Source organism: Falco biarmicus, unplaced genomic scaffold (genome assembly GCF_023638135.1).
Source record: "Falco biarmicus isolate bFalBia1 unplaced genomic scaffold, bFalBia1.pri scaffold_27, whole genome shotgun sequence".
Taxonomy (NCBI): domain Eukaryota; kingdom Metazoa; phylum Chordata; class Aves; order Falconiformes; family Falconidae; genus Falco; species Falco biarmicus.
The window spans coordinates 659234-682499 of record NW_026611833.1 but is presented as its reverse complement, the minus strand read 5'-3'; the positions used below and the strand labels follow the sequence as shown (position 1 = coordinate 682499).

The following is a 23266-nucleotide window of genomic DNA, read 5'->3' as shown; positions in this document are numbered from 1 at the left end:
TCGTGAGCTCCTGCGTGATTAAAGATCCTACCTCCTCTGTCCACAGCAGGTGCACCCAACGTCAAGCCAGCAGCTCTGGCCCGGTGAGGAATGCCAGGTACTGTGTCGCCTTGTGCACCACCTTCGTCTCTGTCTCCCCGGAATGCGTATGCCACCAGTTGTGTACAAAGACTATATAGGGAAAGAGAAGAAACGTATTTGGTAAAAACAACCACATACTTGCTTATACAGTTTAATAGAACAGTTAACAGCCACTTATCCACCCTACACGTATTCATAGCCGTAGGAATTCATATACTTGTATGCATTCACTGAGAGTAATACACACAGAACTTACTGCACGGCTACTACCTACTTCAATATTCACTACAGTCACGTTCACTCTAGAGGTGCATATCCACACCTATGAAGCTATTAGCTCCAGCTCGGCACAGTATTTTCAGCCTAGCTGTTAAGCACACATAACCACCTTAGAGAAGGGATACGCACAGGTACAAAGCTATCCATAAGAGGGGTGAAACTGCTTAAGATTTTAACAAAAGGGATATGTTAGATCTCTGAAAGAAAAGGCTGGTAGTTCCTGCTCATTGTAGTGGAAGTCAGTAAGGACAATGGTGCTGGTCTGAGGAGAGGACTGACATGCATTTCAGTTTGCCACATTCTACCTCTGGGTAACTGTAGGATGCAGACATGTTTTAGAGTTTGTATTGGGCAGGTGCAAGTTTAGCATCAAAACTTGACATCTAACAGACAATTCGGGGCGGAAATTTTCTTCAACATCCAGATTAATAGTAGACACAGGGAACAATACGTATCAGAAGACGTCACCGAGCACTGTCTGTCCTGAAGCTTTCAACACACCATTAAACCTTGCTGCTATTACCAAAAACATTCAAAAGCCACACTGACAACTGACAACCTATTCTAACAATAAAGTCAAAAATTTACCTAGAATATCCATGAGTAACAGCATAATCCTCAGCTGTCCATCCGTTACTGTCTTTATGGAAAAGATCAGCACCATATCGAAGAAGAACTTTTATTAAATTAAGCTGTCCACCAGATGCTGCAGTCATAAGTGGGGTTCTGAAACACCAAAAATATGTTATGAAGTAGATCATTTGACACAGACACTGTAATTATTTTTATTCCTGTTTGCTCTCAAAAACTACTTTCCTCATTACTGAATGAGCAAAAGAAAAAGCAGTTTTCATTAAATATTAAGAGCAACCATAAAATGCAAGAGGGAGTCAAAACAAGCAAACATTCAATCTTCAGACAAAGCTTCCACATAGACAACACTCACGTACAAACTACGCCACTATGCAGGAGATGTTTTTTCAAATTGAGGCAGTGCTGCTGAGCTAACAGCATGTTTCCTGCCAGAAGGGCCACCACAGACAATGCCTTCTTGTAACCCTCAACGAGGAAAGCACCCACTGAGGTATGACAACAGCCAAGCGCAGATGTGCTTTCACAAGTCACACAGAAATAGCTGCTATGTGGCTCCCCGGGTTTTTTCAGAGCTCACTCTCATGCCTCTGATTAATCCAACCTAAAGAATACTAAAGAGACCCATGCAGAGTTTTGACAAACCACTCACCTTTCACAGTGATCTCGAGCATGCACATCAGCTCCTCTCTGCAGAAGAAACTCTGCTATATCTTCATGACGTTCAGAGATAGCAAGAATAAGCGGAGTGTTTCCCTCCTGAAAGGACAGATAAATACATTTAAAAATAAAAGAAAAAAAACCCTACAAGAGAAATACTAGTACAACTTTTTGAAAGAACTTCTTCAACAAATACAAAAATTTACCTTATTCCGAGCATCAATATTGGCATTATGCTCAAGTAACAGCCCCGCTACGGTTGTATTAGGAGATCGGACAGCAAGGTGAAGGGCAGTGTTGCCGTCAGCATCCGCCAGATGGGGGTTGGCACCGTGCTCTAGCAGAATAGCTACACATTCTTCTTGCTGGCACTGTACAGCCTGGGAACAACACGCAAAAAAGGAAGAACTGCCAGCACTCTGTTACAATTGCCCCAGCTTCCCAATGCTGGAAAATAAGAGCACCTTCAAAGCTGAGCTAACATATGCCTATTCCACGCTGATTACAACATGCATGCTTCTACACAGAGCTGTGTAAAGAATCCTTCCAGCCACCTCTCATTTAATGCACAGTTGACAAGCCCCACTTGAAAGAGCATAACATATTCCACATACCTTCATCAGTGGTGATCTGTTGTCACTGTCAGTAAGATTTAGTTTACACTTGTTTTCTACGAGATATGTAACAACATTCACATGGCCATTCGCAGAAGCGAGATGCAGAGGTGTCCTAAAAGTAAAACATATTAAATTAGCACAAACAGACAACTAGAGAAATAATTTCAGGCTGTGGTAAATTGTTATGACCACAAGTTTCACTTTGCACAAAGCAAGCTTAAGAAAAGATTTCTCATTCTGTTACCAGTAACAGCAGTTGCGCACCAAACACCCGAGACTGGCCAGCAAAACCCCTCCGCAGCATCTGCTTAGTAAGCTGCCATTTCCTTCACTCTAGAACTTAATCTGCACAGATTCCTGTGCCCAGGTGGTGGTCACTGCCTCCAGCAGGACTACACCTGTGGCACAGCAAAAAAGACCAAAGCTTGGGAATCTGAGAACTATGGCAAGCAACCCTCTAAGTTCTAGGATTATTCACGTGCCAGAAGTGTCTCAGAGATGTAGATGGGCTTTATATAAAGAGTATTAGCATTTCCCTGCACTTCGAGGATTTCTGCTTTTTCTCTAGCTTGCTTACTACTGCAACAAAACCAAGTACTCACTTGCACCAAAGTGCCCCCCATTACATGCAGCAAACCAGACAGCAGAACACTGTAAGCCTGAGTACAGGAAAGTAATACCCGACCCTTCAGACACGTGTAACTACGATAGTCATAATAAGCCTACTACAGAGGAAGTCCTCTCCAGGGAGGGAATACTGTGTTTCCATAATACATGACCAGCATAAGAAAATGAAACTCTTTTCTTCAAGTTAAAGCCTTGCCAGAGGAAAAAAAAACAAACAAAAAACCCCTCCTTCAAACCACAGAACATCTTAGGTCTGATGTCAATTAACCAGCCTACTTATACTGAAAGAAATTGCCCAGAAAGTCCTTGCATGTGTTTCCCCCTAAATCAGAGGCACAAATCAGCACAAGCTTCACTCTGTGCAAAAGCAAAGCACCTGCTGCTCTGCAGGACACCTGTCCCAACAGAGCAGAAGACAAGCTAGAAAACAGCTGGGACCTTCCTCCCTTGAAGGCGATGCAGTAACAATCCCACAGTTCCTCAAGAACTGAGGGGAACACCAGCACTGGTTCTGAACCACATCGCTGCAGGCAGGTCCTTCTCTGTATTTAGGAAAGCTCAACTAGCCTTGCAATTGTTTGGGTACCTTGCTGAGACAGGAGCACAACAGCTCCCTGGCTAAGGGGGAATGGAAAGGGAGAGGTACACAAATGCAGTGGCAGGTGATGCAGAAACACAGTAATCTGTAACACAGATACTTGCTACAGGGCAGCTGACATCCTCCTCCACTGCAACAAAGATGAGGATGAGAGAAATACAGAAAACTTCAAAGAATTTGGAATGTCTTGCTACAGACAGGGAACAGACTGGAGCACTGACAGAGGAGTAGCTCAAGAGCAACTACCACCACTTTTTGAGAAATTCCCATGGAAACATGCGGGATTCTTCATCTCTGAAGAAACGACTGACTGAGATTATCTGAAAGCTAACCAGAACTGGTTATGAAGGAGTCCACAATCATCTGAAAGCTGCTACTACCAACCACTAGGAAGCATGACAGACGTCAAGTAGTCACTATCAGTTCTGCAAACAGAAAAGCCTTCAGAAAACTTGGACTTGTTGCTGTCCTCCTCAACCAAGCCTCTCAGTCTGTCAACAGGAGACGGCTCTGCTTGGAGCGAGGCCTGCTGTGCTCCACAGAAGATCCGCTTCAGGGAACAGGCTGGCAGAGAACACCAGTGCTCAGGGTTGCCTGTCCCTGCAAGAGGCCTCCAGTAACACCGAAGTTCTTCTGCCACCCAGCCCTGGGGACACTGCCCAGATTCTGTTCCTGCTCCTGCTGCTGCTACGCTGATCACCTACAGAGTAGAAGAGAACTGCTGATGCCTGAGCAGCCACGAAACAACCCCACTGGGAAACAGCAGGCTGGCAGTACACACTTTGAATGGCCCTTGAGCCGACAACCCAGCAGCTACAAGCCAAGCAATGAAAGCGCTGGAGTTCAGTCTGACAGGCAGCTGACAGGGTCAATCTCCCTTAGCGATGAGCTCTGACCCAGGATCCATGACTAGCTGGCATTGTGCCCACAGTGCTTCCAACTACAGAGTTGTGCCCGTCTCTGTCAGTGAGGCTGAAGGTTTTGCTAGACCACCTCTGAAAGCTGCCTGCTCCTAACTGATGCTGTATCAAGCGTACTTTCGGGAGGTCTTATGGGCTACAGGACCCACTTTATGGAAGGAACCTGTTGGTGTGATCCTTGCCATGTTCCTGGTGCAGGATTTTGCTTTTGGAAATCCTGAGCAGCAAACCTGAGATATTCATACAACCAACGCACACATTGTTGCCGTTACTTTGCATTATTTCCTATTCTTCACCTCTATTTCCAATGATACCAAGTCTTCCAACACGAAGCCCTGAAACGCAACTGCGTCTGGTGGTCACTCACAACACACATCACACCCACAAGCACTAAGAGGGCACAGGTGGCCTTGCAACCCTCATGGCTGGTACAGAGGGCAGTGGCTGCAGCAAGTAGGCAGGCTCTGGCCACCAAATTGCTCTCAGCCTCGCTTTTCAGCACTGGGCATTATCACGGCAAAACCACCACCGTGCTCATCATAGTATGCTGCCTTTTCTTTCTTCCCTCCCTCTCCCCCCCCCCGCCCCCGGCTTGGTTTTTTACAGTTTGTGACTTTATTTGTCCTGTTATAACACTGATAATTGCCTGGCACACAGAAGGAAACCCTTCAGAGGAAAAGAAGCTTTCTAGACAAGATGAACTTGAAACGCAAAAACTAGCGAAATTTCGTACCAGGGTCTGCTAAGAGCTGGTGACTGACTGCTGACTGAATCAGGAAGCAGTAAGAAGAAAAAGAGAGAAACTTTCCGAACTATTTCCATAAATGCCATCGGGCACCTTGACTCTGGCAGCTGAATTATGCACAAAAGTGCACTCAAGCCACCTTAAATGGCATCCCCCACCTGCAGCTGCATAAACAAATACTGGCTGGCAACACTCAGGCACACAGCCCACGTGCTGACTGGCTGCACTCTTCATCGCCTTCCTACAAATCTAGACAGTTTCAGGTGTTTTCAGGGCAATAAGCTAGCTGGCTGGCAAAAGTCCAGTCTTCAGAAAAAGACAGCCCAGGGTGCTGAAGTACTCCGATTAAACCAGCATCTCCTCTGAATGTCATGGATGTTTTGACTCAGAGTCTTTTCAGAAAAGGCATTAACAGCTCAAAACATCCAAGACCCAAAAACTTCAGCTGATTCCCTTATGCTTACGGTGGATCATGAGGAGCTATGCTGCAGCCCAGGGCTTCTCCCTAAAATATAACTGCCAAGTACTTGCTGTGCTTGACTCAAAAGCACACATCACACCACCTGCCAGAAGCAGCAGCTCCCTCTGCATGGCACTGCCCAGATTTTCCAATCCAAGGCACTAATTAGCTGTACCAAGGCCACAGAGCAAACAGCAAAGTAACTGCCACCTAAAATCAGACTGATGTTGCTTTGGCTGCAACATCACAGTCACAAAAGGCACATCAGGCAACCGTCCACACAGCACCAATACACAGCACATTTACCCTTTCCTAAACGCAGTGCTTACCCTCTTTTACTCCAGCTGAGGCAGTGCAGCTTGCTCAGCTCAACTACTAACCCCGCACGCCGAGGCCTCGGAGGTGCATGCACTCTGCCTTCCAAGCGAGCCTGGAGAATGGCCCTGAGGCTCCTTCTGCAACCCCCCCGGCCAGGCTGCTGCCGGCCCCCTGCCGCTCCTGCGCCCCCAGGCAAGGCAGCACCCCCGGGAACGAGGGCACGGAGGGGGCCGGGGCAAGACGGGGGATGCTCGGCCGACTCCAAGGGCTCCTGGCAGCACAGGCCTGGCTCCCCGCCCAGGCTGAGGCTCCCCGCGGCGATGCTGCCGTTCGCTCCCAGCGCCCTTGAGCTGCCGGCGGCTGCAGCTGCACCTGCGGGTCCCGGCGCTGCCCGCAACCCCCCCGCACCCCGCCCCAGCACCGCCCGGCGCTGCTGCCCCCCCGCCGCTTACCGCTCCGCCGTGTCCCGCTCGTCGATGCCGCATTTCTTCAGTCTCTGCCGCACCTGACCCAGGTCGCCACGGGCGGCCGCACGGTGCAGCTTGCCCAGCTCCTGCAGCCGGAGCTCGTAGGCACCGGTGGGGAAGGGCTTGGCGGCGCTGCCGGACGCTGCCGGCTGCCCCTTCTTCTTCCTCCCGAACCCGAAAAACCTCTTCATCCCGCGGCAGGGGCGCGGGCACGGTCCCGCCTCAGGGAAGGGACGGCGGGAGGCAGCCGGTGGGCCGGGGCAGGGACGGGGGATCGGGGGGGCCCCCCGGGGCAGGGACGGGGGATCGGGGGGGCCCCCCGGGGCAGGGACGGGGGATCGGGGGGGCCCCCGGGGCAGGGACGGGGGATCGGGGGGGCCCCCCGGGGCAGGGACGGGGGATCGGGGGGTCGGGGCCCCCGGGGCAGGGACGGGGGGTCGGGGCCCCGGGCAGCGGCCCGGTACGGCTGTCTACGGAGCGAACCACCAGAGGGCGGGAAGCCGAGCGCACAGGCTGCTCCTCAGCGCGGCAGCGGCGGACAGCGCCTCCCTCAGCGGCGAGCGCGGCGGTTAACCGGCCGGCGGGCTCTGCTGGCGGGGGCGGGGTCTGCTCCGGCGCGTGTCCAGCGCGAGTGACGTCACTTCCTGCCCCGCGGTGCCCGGCGGCTCCTGCGCGGTGCCCGGCCGCGGCGCTGCCGAGCGGGGCCGGGGGCAGCGAGAGGCGCGGCGGGTGGCGGCGGCGCTGCGCCCCCCGCAGAGCACTCGGGCCGCTGCCGGGAAGCCCGGGGGGTGCCGGCGTACCGGGCAGCAGCAGCTCCCCGCTGGCCCCGGCGGGGCCCGCGCTGTGAGCTCGCGGGGCGGCTCGGGCGAGTCGGTTTTAAAAGCAAATGGCTCAAACTTGGAAGCGCTTGTCGTTCAGGGCAAGGGCATCTCGTCAGGGAGTTATGGCCAAAACAGCTCTGCGAGCAATTTGCCTCCTAGCTTGTTGAGCAGTCCTGCTTGTGTGCCATCGTTAGCCCTGGGCAAATGGATGCCAAAGGAACAAACAGCAAGGGTTAATATAGCGGGAGGGGGGCTGGGGGGGGCTGTAGGCACCATCTAGTTACCTGCCTTGCCATGACAGGGTCAGAAAGTTACTTTCCAGTAAATGTGGCCGAGCTGGCACTGCCACAAAAGAACACAAACGCGCACTGAGGGTATGGAAACGTGGTCCAGAAATCAAAAGACAGGTCACGCCTTTGGTGTAGATAAGTTGGGAACCATCCTCCTATTCTACTGCTGCGGTGATGCCGCTAGGTAGTTCAGCGTGGTGAAACCTTATTATAAGTACCATAAGGTTTTGGGGTGATGTCACAGTCCAGTATACCCTAGATGGTTTGACTCATGGAACACCTTGGCAGCACACTTCTTCCTCTTAGAAACTGTCTCTTGCCAATGAGTTTGTGAAAAACGGAGAGATGGGAAAGAAATCCTCAATCAGAGAGAGGGACACACTTCACTGCGATTAGCAGTGAAAATATTGATTACAACAGGACAGGAATCTGGTACCACTTTTTAGGGAGAAGATTCAGCCCTTTGAAATACCTTCTTTTTCTTCATCGCTAATAATGGTACAGCTCCTAAAACCTTCATTTTGCTTTCTGGAATGAGCCTTCACAGCTTTATCAAGCCTGTTCGCTCTGGCAGTGTTCTCGCCGACCAAAGTGGCTGATGTACAGTCACTTTCCTTAGCTGATCCTCAGTGTATTAGCAGCGTTCTGTTATTGTAGACGTGATCCCTAGAAGGAAAAGCTATAATAAATAATAATTTTAAAAAGACAGAAAAAAGACTTTTGTTGAAAACACAGCCAAGTAAATTCAGGTTGCAAAACCTGAATTCTATGAGTTTTGGGAAATGGCTATGAGCAGCAGCCATTTCAAGAGCACCTCTGTAATCAGTCTGACCATTTAATGGGGGAATGGAGAGCAAAATGCATTTTTTAATTGGGTGCATTTGTTTTCTTCCAAACATTAGAAGAAAGGCAGGAATTTATTTACAAGGTGGCAATACAGAGTAAACACAATCCATCTCTGTGCTCTTTCCAGGAGGAAGTATTTCTTCTCTAGTCCTTTTTCAAGTGCACGCATGCTCAGCCACAAAAACTTGGGTTTTTTACAGGTCATTCCCCAGCCAAGACCAGGAGACCCTACAGTTCCTGTGCAATGTCAAATGTTTCAGAATGGTATTAAACCCCTCCGTGATTACCCAGTTTTAGTTGGTAGGGACTTTGGTAGCTGCCTGGGCTGAAATTCAGTTTCAGGCTTGGAAGATAAGGGAGTGCTGATGGGTCCTGTGGATATAGTGTTAAGGGCACAACAGGAACTGTTTGTTTATTATTAGACAGAAAGGATGCAAAATTAAAAACTAGAATCTATCACCCAGAGCAACCTCAGAAGCACTTCTGGGAACTCTACTTCTGGGCCTCCATGACAAGGGAAAGACGGACTGAGTCAGCTACTAGTAAGCAACAAGTTACAGGGTTTTTTCCGCACCACCTCACACTGCATTGTGCCCTGGGAAGCAAAGACACCATTCCGAAAAGCAAACCCCCACCTGCCTCCTGCTCAACTCGTGCCCGAGACAGGCTTCAGGGGGTGACCTTGGGCAAGGCCAACTGCACAGAGCTGTTCCGAGTGATGGTGGCGTTACTCCCCTCTCTTCCGAGAGGGAATGCATCCGTCGGAGCCCGACGATGCTGCCACGGCCTCAAGCTGCAGCCAGGCCTGTGCTGGGCCTTCACTGCTCTCAGCCCTGACCCTCACCCATGGACGTGACGGCCCAGTAGGACTGCAGACCTGCCCATCCCTATGGACCGGCCTGGTGATCTGCACTCTTGGCGCACTCTGCTTACTGTCCCCAGAACTCTTCTGCTCTTCTTGGTGAGGGCCTGTGGGGCTGATCCCTGGCCTGTGTGGTCACAGACCCTGCCAGCCTTGCTGTGGCTCTTGCTTTGCCCTTCCTCTGCAGGACAGCCTACCCCTGATGTGCCCTCGCAGATACTGCTGTGTACGTAACACTTCCGTCTTTACCCCTAAGAGCTACATCAGTATTACAGTCGCCTACTACTGTGACCATAGAAGGAACATCAAAAAACAGCCAAATAATTTCAGAAATACAGCCAAGAAAAAAAGTCAACAATATGAAAAGAAGTATAAAGAAAGAACAAAGGTTTCACAAGAAAAAACACCACAATAACCCAAACAAAATAAAGCTCACCTTTGTTCTTAATCTGCCAATTTCATTGACCACTTCAGAATACCTGTTCTTCACTTCTCCCTGCAAATTAAGCTGGGACAGTCCCCCTCTCTCCTCATACACCCTTAGTTCCTTCGTAGCTCTGCTCAGCAGCCTCTTCAACCTGCACAGCAAACTAGTCATGAAAACAATGAAGCAAAGGAACAAAACTGGACTTTTTCACATACTCTCATGTAAACAGCACAGACACAGCTTGCTTCATCTTTAACGTGCTTGACACACCAGGAATTACCAGGAAAAACCAGTATTCCTGTGCCACATACACTTGGAGAGTCCAGATTTCACCTGAAAAGAGGAATGAAAGACTCCCTTTTTCCCAGGAGAACTGCAGGGCAACCTGCACCTGCAGTTGTTTTGGCAGCTAGTGAAAACTAGGGGCTGGTGTACAGAAGTACCTTGCAAGAACTAACACGAGGCCGGCATCTGCTCACAGTTAGGTACACCTATTTTTACACTAAAGTTTAATAAAACATGACTTCTACGCAGGGATACCTCTTCACCACGCTAAAAAGCCGTCCCTCTTACAGTCTTTCTGCAGATCGAGGTTTCTTTTCATTTCTTGGGCCAGACGTAGTTCAGCTGGGCGTTTCAACTCTACCAGCTTCTTCACTTCCTTTCTTTCACTCTCGCACTTTCAAAAGAGAAAAGAAAGATTTATCACACACACAGAGCACAGGAAAAATACCTACGTACAGTCTGTGCATCTAGCGCTCTCCACAGAGAAGCTGCCGGACGTCTCTATCCGTTAGCCACGTTCCACAGAATGCCACGGGACGGAATTCCTGAGGATATTCCATCCCTTCAGGTTTCACATCAAACAGACCAATACGTAACTACAGAAACAGATGCCCTCGCTGAAGCAAAGGCCATCCTCTTCTAGACATAACAGGTGGAAAAGATGCTGGAGAACACTTTTGGCAGTGCCTCTGCTCATAGTAGGGATTACGTAGGTATGCACTTCATGGGAGAACATGGATCCATCCAAAGCTTTCATGGGATCTTCCAGCAACCAGCAGGCAGGGGCTTGTGGAGGAATCTGATCTTTTGGAGTTCTTCAACATTTTATTCCCCTCGGCCATTACCTCCACCTCTTCTGTGTGGCCATTTACTTAGCCACATGCTGGTTTTCCTCCTCTTGGTGTTTTCTCAGCCACACCAGAGGAGAGCTGGCAGCTGTTTTGACTTTGTACTTCCATTTTCCCTCTACAGAAAAGGAGAAAAGGGGAAGGCTGTCCCTTGGCAACTGGCAGGCGCTGCTTGTTTCCCAAGCACTCGTTCATTTACCCAGCATTCCTTCAGTATGTTTTTCTGCAAGGCTTTTAAGCTCCCGCTACGCTGAAAACATACAGCAGCTCCTCCACACACGCACTGGAAACATCAAGCATTTTAAACCTGCCCAGAAACCAAGGGGTCAGAAGATGACCACACAAAATCCAAGGAAGAACTGGGAACTGTGGCCTTGCTCGATGTGCTCAACTGATAGCAAACCACACTGGGAACTCTTCCCAACAGAGCCACTCCAGAACTTACACAAGGATACCCATCTAGCTTTTATTTGCTTCCTCCATGACCCCCAAACGATAAGGTACTCGCAGCCTGAATGGCAGGGATAACAGAAAACAATGATATGTAAGAACCTGACCAGAAGGTGCACGTGGTTCTCCTGGGTATTGGCTCGGTGCCTGGAGAATTTTCTGGGCTCACCTGTTGCAAGAGTTCAGCCTTCTCCTCGTCCAGCTGAGCAACGCGCTCTTCAAGGTGGGATCTTGACTTCAAGTGCTCCTCCCACGTGCTGTGCAAGTCCTTGGATGTCAGAGCCAGCATGTTCTGCTTCTGCGTCTGTGAAAGCAACAGTGGCAGAAGAAAAAGTAAGGTGGCCGGAAAAGACAAGAGCGCAGGAGAATGCAGTAACTTACACAGAAACAGGCCTAAGCTCTCCTCCACCCATCCAAGACCTATGGCCAAGGTTGGTGTGGAGTGTAAAACACACCTTAGGAACCATAACCAAGAACAGCAGCTGGAGCTGGTGGGAAGAAGGAATACTCTAGAAGCGACAGGATGAGGTTACAACTTTGGGGGATAAGATGACATGCACACACACACAGAATCACCCTACAGCTTTCCTGCAAAGCTCCTCTGGTTCCCTCTATACTTCAGTTTTCGTAAGAACACTGCAAAAGGTGGTGCAAAAGGACAACATTCGCTCCTGCTTTCAACAGCTACGCTCAGATTTATTCATATAGTTACAGACATTAACTACCTTAGTTTTCACCTTTTTTTCCAACTCCTTTTGCAAGCGCAGCTTGTCTCTCTCCAGGTCACTGTGGTAGCGCGTAGTAACTTCAAGTGAAGCTTCTGGCATAGATTGCTTTTTAAGTGCAGCAGCAAGCTCCTGCTGCAGTTGTCCAAACATGCCCTAACGAAACAGTTAAATTAGCATGAAGAAAGTTCTAAGAACATGAAATACGCCTTTAACTTATTTTGTTATACGGTTAGACCTGTCTAGATTGAACCCAAAAGTATGAAATTTTGCCTGCCACCAGCAGGCATCTGCACAGATGATGACCTCTCGTCATCTTTCTCAGCTGAGCACCTTTGACTATCAGCAGCTGTTCATGAGGATTCCTGTTTCCTAACACATAAAAAAGGCTCAGGTATTGTTCTTCCTTGAACAATACACAGGAACACACTGCAATCGGGTATTTTTTTCTAACAAAACCCAAAGAAATCTGTTGTGATCTAAGAGCCACAGTTTGACTGCAAATATTACTCCGGTGACTGAAGGCAGGACTTTGTGTTAGATTGTTCTTTCTTCTGTTTCTTCACTATACAAATACAATTAAATGAATACAAATATCTGAAAGCTCCTTTGAGATACACTTTAAGGGTATGTTGAATCACATCCTCTTGTAGTCTTCTTACTCAGCTCGTTTTAGAAATACTGATAGATTAGGTTTACAAAAATCTGGATAGCTCATATATATATATAGCTATATACATATACACACACACACTCTCTCACATGATCTTCAAAAGGAACCCATTATTTTGGTAGTAAGAATACAAAGCAAGTCACAGTTTACAATGATTGACAGTACTGCTGGAGTGTGGCTACACATCATAGAAGAGAAAGCTTAAGGTCACCGTCTGACATGAACTTTGAGGAACAGGCAGGCCCCTCAGAACCCTCAAAACACATACAGAAATCAACAGCTGGACATTACTAATACTCTTCAATCTTGATAGCAGCTTACAGAGAACCTCTTTTTTCCCCTCTATAGAAGCTTCATATAAATCTGTCCCCAACCACTTCACTTCTCTGCATCTTCATTTCTCAGCCCTCGTGTATTGGATGGTTCCTCCTTTTATACCACTCTCATTCATGTCATCAGTGCAATACTTACATCAAAACCATCAAATACTTTAGACTATTCTATAGGGCATAACATGGACTAAGGAAAATAGATGGAAAAAAGTTCTAGAGAAGAATCACCTTTCTTGATCAAAGCTTAGACTTGGATACCTTTTTTCTGTTCTCTGCTTAGATCTGAGGACTAATATCCCCGTTGCCAAAACTTTCCGCAATTCCGAGGGAAACATAACAAACCAGAACAAATGAGTATTCTTTGGTCCCATGCATGTAACTTGCACCGGATACATTGGAGGAACAAACTAATTTCAAGAACGGACAAACTTTAAATTGTTCTTTCTACGCATATACTTTACCTGTCTTTCTACTACGTCAGTCTCGTATTTAAAGACTTGTTCCCTTAAATCAGTACGCTTGGCATTTAAATCCTTGTTTCGCTCTTCTATTAGATAAACTTGCTTTTCTGTATCAGCTCTAAGTTTGTTGAAAATGTCTTTAAAACGCTCCTGCCCATAATCCGCTATTTTTTCTTTCATGATCCTCTTGTTCTGCATCTCTTCCCATTGCTGATGGAGTAAGAAGGTTTTCACTCTGGAGCTGGGCCAATCGCTCCTGCAGGGACTCCTGTTTTATTACAAGTTTGCTTACTGGATCTTTCTCAAGTTGTCGAGCATGATCACATTCCTTTGCCCGACACTGGCCTTGACTTAATTCTTTTTTGTCATTTCTAAAAGCAAAGCTTTTTCTCCGAGCAGTTGCTTCAACTGGTGGAGCTCATTTTCTAGCCTATTAGCTTTGCTTTTAGCTTTACACAGCTGCAGAGACAAGCTCTTGTTGGTTTCTTGCACGCCAGAGAGGTCACGATGGAGCTCGACTTGCAAGCAAAGGCATTCATCACGTTCTCTGGGAAATCTTCGTTCAGCATTGCTTTCTGATGACAAATGAAGTTCAAGTTCTTGAACTGCAGCGTTCAGGGAGGAACGCAATGATTCAATTTCTGTCTCTAGTCTGTCTTTGCTTTTGTTTGTCTGCTCAAGTTTGGAAGTCAGCACTGCAGATTCTCTCTTTACTAAGTCCAGCTCCGCGTTGAACTGAAAAAACATTTGTCTTAATGCTTCCTTGTGCAGTTTAAGTTCCTTTTTGAGAGCTTCATTTTTTTCTTTCAAGGTCTCATTTTCCTTTAAATATTTTCCTTGTTCCTCCTGGTGCCTAAGTCTTACTTGAGTGAGTTCTAGCCTTAGCATAGCAATCTCATCTTGTAGTAACTGATTCTTGTACAACAGATCCTGTTCTCTATCAGTGCGGGATTCCTGAATGACAGGGAAAATGAATAAAGAGCCAATTGGGAAATGAATCTACAAAAAACCTGCAGCAATAAACTGCATTTTAACATTTCTAGTACCGAAGCATGACTTCAAAGATGAAGTTTCAGGCAATAAGCTACTCTGTGAACCCATGCACATGTACAACGTATGTACCCAACGGAAGTGCAACATAGCCTTAAAACCTAAATGAACATCCCAAATATACAGTTACGGTTTTTTCCCCCCTTAAACCAGCAACCAAAGCTTTTAAAATGACAGCGCTTTCTTGTATGTGCATGCCTTTATAATACTGCCTTTAAGGTTGAATTAGTTGTGCTACAGATCTGGTAAAAACAAGGCCAGAAAGGGTATTTTCCTTCTCAAATGTCTTCTGAACACTTATCCTTTTGTATTACTGAAAGTTAGCTATAAGACCCAATCACCCCCGGAATGCAATAGTCCTGTATATTTCCTCTTTATTGTATGTATAACTTTTTCCCACTTAAACACATTCACCCTACATTTATTGGGCAGCACAGCCAGGAACAAAAAGGCTTCAAGGCACTGCACATTCTTTAGGAAATTCAGTAAACTCTTTTCAAGATCTTTTTTAATACAGTGTTTATGATTGCTTTTTCTCCTCCAGTTACTCTAACTCTTACAGAGAGCTGAATTCATTGCTGAGAGTCGATCATAAAATTTTAGTGATGTGGAGGTGGCAAAGAAAGGCATACTTGAAGTAAGTTCAATAAGGGAATAACTAATTAAAAAATAAAAGCAATGGAAACACAAACACTGTCAAACAACTTTCTTCCTGGTCAACCTTGCCATAGGTAGCTAGGTGTTTCACTGCTAGAAAGCCTAAAAAGCGATGACAAAATGTCTATGAAATGGAAAATAACAGATAGGTTAAGAAACGGTGTAAATAGTGTCTTCTATTAGCTTCCGACTTGCACAAGTAATTCAGGTACATACAGGAGTGATGCTGCTTTCCAGAACTTTTAGACATAAGAGAAAACAAGAAAGGTATTTACCCAGATAAGTTACACTGGTAAACAGTAAATAAACATCAAGAAACAGAAAAAGTTATGTAAGATTTATTATGACTTTAAAACAAACATGGTGAAATGTAATTTATTAGAAAAAAAATCTGCTTACCTCTGAATTTTTTCCGATAGATCTTCTTGTCTCTTCTTCTAGTTCCTTTTGTCTCCCAAGGTGGTTGTTCAAAATTCCTTCTTGAAGGGCTCTGGCCCTCTTTTCCTGAGAGAGCTGTCTCTGTGTTTCATCACGTTCCTCTTCAACCTACAGTAATACAATAAAACTGCTTGCATCTTAAGAAAAAACAGAGCTAGCAATACATCTTCCCATTCTCCCTTGCATACTTGAAAACATTTTTGATTCCCCACCGTTATGATAATCCACCTATAAATAAATAAATTTAAATTTTCTTATGAAAATTTAAGAAGGCGAAATACAGGATGTTTTGTAGTAATTCAAAAAAAGGTCAGGCTTTGCCTGAAATACAAATGAAACCTAAATTTTGAAAAAGGAAAAAAGGAATAATAAACTGCAAAGCAAAAAAAAAAAAAAAAGAACAGCCCAATTGTGAACCAACTGTACTCTACTGTCCTCAAAATTTGACAACTGTTATCCAACGCCTCTTCCGTGAACAAAGCGCCTCCTTCTCTAGGCATACTGGAATACAATTGAAAAGAAGCAGAAAATAAGACAAAGAGTTTAATTCATTATTTAATAGACCTGTTTCAAGAGCTTTCTCAGTGTTCTTAACTCCATTTCTAAATTCCTAGACTGTAACTCAAGTTTCTGTTTCTCCTCCATCTCTTTACAACATTGATCTTCTTTCCTTCGGAGGTCTTCTCTCCTTTTCTCACACAGCACTTCTACTCTGAGCCTCTTTTCTTCTTCTTGTTTCAAAGAAGATCTGGGATTTAACGGAGTATTTGAGAAATAAAAGCACTGATATAAAAGTAGATATTCCACATGATGAACTTGCAGAGACAACTCAAACCATAAAAAATGTTAAACGTTTTCAGAGTTCATATTTTTACTGTACTTTTCAACTTTTTAAAGAATTCTAACTTCATTCCATTGTGCATGGTATCAGTTGTACAAGATACAGAAAAAAACCTTTGAGTGATTTATCAGTTATTTTTAAATTTGTATAGGGAAACACACACCAGTGTGCACACTTCTATAATAAAATTAAAAAAATCCATCTTCATATTACAGCCATTTTGCTGAAAAAGGAGTTTGTTGTCTCATCAGATCAAAGCATCGTAAACTTTTACTATGGTTAGTATACATTTTCTTAGTATACTGAGCATTGCCTACACATTACGGATTCAGTGACCAGAAGCAATACTGGTGAATCAGCACGCCACTTACCTATGGCAGACCCAACAATTTTTCAGCAAGCCTTCTGTAAGTCTAAAACAACTGCTGACCACAGGCAGAACAAGCAGCTTCTGTTTACTCCAGAAGGATGTCAGTGTTCAAAACCAGATTCAGAAATGCATGGGGTTTAAGCTGAATACGATTAAAAACAGTTTTAAACCCCAGTCGGATCTACCTCTGGGAGAAACTACAGCAATTTCATTTTGAAGCTGACTTACAAGGAAAGCCTTATGGAAGGTCAGCTTCTTTACCAACTGAAACAATCAGCAATAAGCACTGGCATGGTAAAAAACGGTCCATGGTGTGCCCACGGTACCCAAACAAGCAAGCAGCTTTGTGTTTGATCATTATTTTGACTATTTTTTCCCATATACTCGCAACAGTCAACAAGAAAAAAAAAAAAAAAAATCAAGTGTCAGCGTAAGGGAAGAACTGCCGATTGAAAGCCTGCTTTAGAAATTCTGCAAAACAAGAATCAACCACCACTAAAATTACTTGAAAGACTGACAGAAACATTTGTATTTGAATGGCGTATATTGCAAGGAAAAAGCTTTACATGTAATTTCTAGGGTAATTTCGCAAAAAGTGTAACTTTTAAAGTATAAATTTAACGCTGCTTGGAGAATTCACTTAGAATGAAAATACTACTTCTTTATACTTGACAGATGCTTGAGGATTTTGAACACCTGCTGAAGTCAAACCCAGGCCAAGCTGGGACCGGCCTCGTCTTCCTCGTACTCCCCTCCCCCGCGCTGGGAGGCCCAACTCCCCCAGGCCCAGCTCCCGCAGCCTCCCCTCACAGGGCTGGTGCTCCTGCCCCCGCGCCAGCCCGGCATCTCCCTGCCGACCTCACACGGGCTGGGCAAGATCTCCTGGGCTGGGCGGCCAAAAACCGGACCCCGGGCTCGAGACACAGCTCAGCAAGCCCTGAGGAGGGGTGGGCACTCACTGCCCCCAGTGCCCTGGCACTGCTGCCCCCCATACAGCCCAGGCCGCTGCGGGCCACCCCAGCTGCCAGCTCACGGTGGCTCCTGCTGAGCTCGCTCTCTGCCTGGGCCGCCTGGCCCTGCTGGGCCAGCTCCCCAGCCACGCCATCCCACCGGGGATCACCACGAGGAGATCTCCCCTCCCAGGCCAGGGCTCTGCAGCTGTCCTTGCTCAACTGCCTACGGTGCCTGCTGGCCACCCCTGTCTGACGTGATGTCAACAGCGATGAGAAACCTCACACCTCCGGGTCTAGCTCAGGAGTGTGGGGAAAGGGGCAATCCCAAACTTGACCTTTCCAACAAACAAACAGGTAAGCAAACAAATGCTCTAAGCTCTGGTTTGACTTGCACTGGGTGGAGTTACCAGAAATCCTAGTATTATAGGCCAACTGAAGCTGCGAGGACAAAACGAAAAAAAAACCCACACCCAACCATCTCTCAGATCTCTCTTATAAATCTGATTTCCCCGTACACACTCTCTTGCTCTTTTCTTGCTAGAAAACAAAGTTAGAACAACATCCAGAAGACTGTACGTGGAGCTGGTATCCGGACGTTTTTCCCCTCTCACATTATGTACTTCATAGCATAACTGGCCCACGGGATTCAAAAAACCCAAACCCAAAAGACTGGAAACTTCTCATCCTGTTGCCTGCACCATCAGTGTCTTTCGGAACAAAACCACTGACAAGATAATACATTATCAGACCACAATTTACATACTTAAGGCTTTGGATACCCCTTTTCCATTCCGCTTCTTGGTGAGCCAACACGGATTTCAAATCTTGAGTCTTCTCCGCTCTGAACTGTGACTCCTCCCTTTAATCTTCCAATTTCCTCACTTCTCTTGAGAGCGCTTTATACTGATTTTTCTGACGTTCTATTCTCTGTTCATATTCAAGAAGCATGTTTTGCATTTTCAACAAAGTAGCAGAACCTGTTTTGAGACAGAAAAGACACAAAGCTGCACAAATACTGCCCAATGTATAAGCTGTTCAGTGCTTTGCTGTATTAGGTGCAGGTGGCAGGTTAGCGGGAAGGTCCCTGTGAGAAGAAGCCAGGGGTCGCCCCGTGCTGGCCATGGACGGTTTCGATGGACCCACCGCAGGGCACAGCTGAGCCTCTCAGCCGTGCTGGCAGCTCCTCAGGAAAAACAAACGTAGGAAAGGGCGAAACCACCACACGGGCAGAGAAGGGGAAAAGCATGTGAAAACCAGCCCCGCAAACGAACACCCAGGTCAGCGAAGGAGGAGGGAGAGGTGCTGCTCCAGGTGCCAGAGCAGAGATTCCCCTGCAGCCCCGGAGAGAACCATGCTGGAGCAGATACCCACAGCGCAGTGCTGCGGAGGACCCCGTGCCAGAGCAGGCGGATCCTTCCCGAAGGACCTGCGACCCATGGAGGGCCCAGGCTGGAGGAGATTTTCCCCAAAGGACTGCAGCCTGGGGGAGGACTCACACTGGAGCAGGGAAAAGGGACGAGGAAGGAGCAGCAGAGAAACTGCTACGTCCCGACTGCCGACCGCAGCCTCCCCGCGCTGCCTGGGGAGGTGGCAGGGAAGGAGCGCAGCAGAGCTTGAGCAGGGGGGGTGCCGACGTGTCCTTCTCAGGTTTGGGGTCTTTGTTTCTCACTATCCAAATGTATTTTAATCGGTGGAGTCTGTTTTGCCAGTGACAGTCACTGGGAAGTGACAGCCCTGCCTTCACACTGACCCACCAGCTTTTTCGCCCCGTTTTGTCAAGGAGGGGCAGTGGCAGCACTGGGGGGGGAGTTTGGCCTTCGGCCAAGGTTAACACTTGCCTAATGAAATTTTAGCATAGTTTAAGAGCCCTAGTAAGTGATGCTTATGTTTATATAATGCCTTGTGCACATATGCAAGCATCTTATGACAGTTGAAATTTGTTATATATATGTACTTATTATTTTTAAGCAAAGCCATTATTTTGCTGTACTCTTTGTCATTAGCTGTTGAGGCGTGTGCTGGTTGTGGCTGGGATAGTGTTAATTTTCTTCGCAGTCGCTGGTACGGGGCCATGTTTTACAGTTGTGCCGCAAAGAGGGTTGGTAGCACGGGGGTGTGTTCGTTATGGCCCAGCAGTGCCCACACAGAGCCAAGGCCTTTTCTGCTCCTCACCCCACCCCACCAGCGAGCAGGCTGGGGGTACGCAAGGAGCCGGGCCGGGACACGGCTGGGACAGCTGACCCCAGCTGACCCAAGGGATGTGCCATGCCACGCGGCATCATGCTCAGCATATAAAGCTGGGGGAGGACGAAGGAAGGGAGGGACATCCAGAGTGATGGCACTTTGTCTTCCCAAGTATTTGTTATGCGTGACGGAGCCCTGCTGTCCTGGAGATGGCTGAACACCCGCCTGCCCATGGGACGTGCTGGATGAATTCCTTGCTTTGCTTTGCTTGCGTGCGTGGCTTTTGCTATTAAACTGTTTTCGTGCCGACCCATGAGTTTTCTCACTTTTCCCTTTCCGATGCTCTCCCCCACCCCACTGGGGTGGAACAAGTGAGTGGCTGTGTGGTGCTTAGGTGTTTAGGTGTGGCTGGGCTTAAACCACATCAAGGGGATATAAAGAAGAAAAAGCTCTTGCTGACTTTTGATGACCGCATTAGAAGGAGCTGAACTGTACTTTGCAAGAAACTGCTTCTCCAGCTCTGACTAGACAGAGAACCAATGATAACGTAAGGCACATCGGCTGGTAATGCAGGCAACATCTCAGGTTAGGTGACAGTTTCACAGCTTTTGAGGGGGATCTCTAGTCACAAAGAGATACTATATCAAAATATGAAATTAAAATACTTAGGAGTGCCTACAAAGAAATCATGTTTTAAGGGGAACTTGTAACAGCTGAAGACAGAGACTTGAAAACATACCCGTATGAACCACGCTAAGCTCTTCCAACAGCAGCATAGTCTCCTTGTAGGCTGAAGCTTCTAACCGGACATCCTCTGAAGTTGGGTCAGATGAGTGAGTTAAACCAGGGCCATCAGTTACTTCCATTGGTATGCTGACCTACAAAAAATACAGTACTTTCTGTAATTCCACTGTCTAGTATTACAGACCATTACAAATGCAGGAATGATTCATTCTCTCCTTCACAGCCCACAGATTTGTCTCAAATACAATAAAGCTGCGTACCAGCAGCAATTTGTACATCTGGTTGATCACTACATAAACACTGCTCCCATCGAAGTGATTAAAAGCTGATAGAGACTGTTTACCAAGAAACTAGTTTTACAGTACCTCGTTCCTTTCACTCCTGGTTGTTGCTGCAGGTCTAGAAAACAGAAATATATTTCAGTACTGAAATGCTTACTTTGCATTATGAATAATACCTACCGTAGCTTTGAAAACTTAATTGCAGAACTGAATTAAACTAAAATCTGGTATAGTAACTTTGCTAGATATAGTTCAAGACTGAAACAATTATTGTGTGCTATTAATGTCTACTGGAAGGCTAATTTTTCCGCAAGATATTAAGCAAACAGTTGAAATAACTGTTCCCTAAACTTCACGCAAAGTGACAGAAATCTTACAGCTACAGACACGGAGCTATACGGTTACGTGCATTCCCTGTTTAATACCAGGGGTTCAGCTCCCTTCAGTACTGAGAATCCTTCTCCTACAGGTCAAAGAACTGTAATTTTGGATTCTCTGGTGTCCTGGGTCTGGCTGGGATGCAGTTTATTTTCTTCACAGCAGCCCACACAGGGCTGTGCGTTAGATTTCTGACCAAAACAGTGTTGCTAACACACCAGATTTTTAGCTAGGGCTGAACAGTGTCAACAACTTCTCTTTCGCACTTTGCCACAACCCACACAAGTAAGTTCAGGGTGGGCAAGAAGTCAGGAGGGAACAGCTGCAAGAGAAAAGGTGGAGCGGGGAGCAGGGCAAAAAATCCTGAGGTACCTGCAGTGAAAAAAACTGAGATACCTCACCCTTTTTAAACACATGAAATACTTCTATGCCTGTGCACACACTCATGTAATTAATCAGAATTTGTGCACGTGACCTCATTGTTGACTTGGCCAGCATGTTCAAAAGCACTCTAAACAAAAGTGAAGTGTTTGTCAACACAAAGCGCATCAGGTAGTCACAGGAAAGAACAAGAAAGAACAAGAAAGAACATCAGGTGGTCACACGAAAGAACAAGAATCTTCATAGGCGTCAGGTTTACAAAAAACCTAAACACACAACAAAAACCCAAACTAGCCTCTAGCTCTCAGGCCAATTTTTATCATTAAGTAAGTCTTATTTTCAACATTCCTTATAGGCATACCTTCCTTCATCCTCAGATGTTTCACTGGAAGTGCTCTCATCCGGTACTTGACCATGATTGCCACTGGAAGAGCTCATCTGCTGATGAGCCTTCTGCTTTGAAGGCTGTCTTTTACTTTTCTTTGCACCTTTGGCATTCAGGGCAATTTTACTGCATTACACAGAAAGAAGGAAAAAAAATCACCAAGTGAATAGGTTTATAAAAAATATTTCTGTGAAACAGACATACTTAAGATGATGTCCAGAAACAACCGAGACAAAAAATATCTATGATAAAATCACAGACTTGACTGTAAAGATCGTGGAATATGCCCAAGTATTTAAAACCCTTCCCCTAGGAGTGAGGGGGACACGTGGAATCTGAGCTAGATCCAGGTTAAGCTGGACTATATCCAATAGCCACGGTACAGAAAGCACCTAGAGCAGAGATTCCTTTGAAGGACAGACAGAAAAAGCTCCTGCTTAGGTCTGCATAAAAATACGTGTGCCTTCTTTAGACTTTTGAGATTGGTTTGGTAATATCATCTTTTCCCCTCTCCTGACAAAGGGCATATTAACTTAATGAAAAGGAAAACACCAACTGCACGGAGATCACTAAAATCACCTAGAAAAGGGAGGAGTAGCAAACCCCAAGTTCCTACTTTTCTTTTCTAGGTGGCCTTTTCCTACAAAAATAACTGCTTTCTCCAGTCTTCAGTTCTGGTTTTGAAGATGCATTTTACCTCAGTGTTGACATGGAAATCACAGGAATTTAGGTGGGGGTTTTCTTTTGGTTTCCCCTTTTCTTTTTTTAGAGCAGGCAATAAATTTGAACCTCCATCGTGCGCTTCATTTTGTCAAAAAAGAATTTTTCTTCATTTTTTGAGAAGCAGTGGACTACTCACTATGGCTTTCACCACTGAGGAAACTACTTCAACTACCACAGTATCAGAAAACCTAAGACACTTACATAGCACTACAAATAAGAGCTAGAGATTATTTCCTTAGCTTACCCTTTCATTGGCACTTTAATCAAGTTTGAGCTCTCCCCAGATGAAAAACTCCTTTTGTCTTTTTCTTCTATTGTGTTTTCACTCTCCATTTTCAAACAGTCATTCTTCCTTACAGTAATCTTTTGTTTCATTTGCCGATTAGTGATGTTAATTAATTTATCCACACACTCCTGTTTTGCCATGGTCTGCACTTTTGAACATCTTTGTTTGCTTTTTTCCTTCTTAACCTATAAAAACAAAGTTAAGCTTCACGT

The 23266-nt window shown here is 46.2% G+C and overlaps 2 pseudogenes; both read right to left on the bottom strand.

Annotated features, from left to right (window-relative positions):
- The window catches only part of LOC130143370 (ankyrin repeat domain-containing protein 26-like), a 50368-nt pseudogene extending 43677 nt beyond the window's left edge, over positions 1-6691 (bottom strand).
- Positions 6692-6948: 257 nt separating this feature from the next.
- Positions 6949-23266, bottom strand: part of LOC130143369 (ankyrin repeat domain-containing protein 26-like) — a 247144-nt pseudogene continuing 230826 nt past the window's right edge.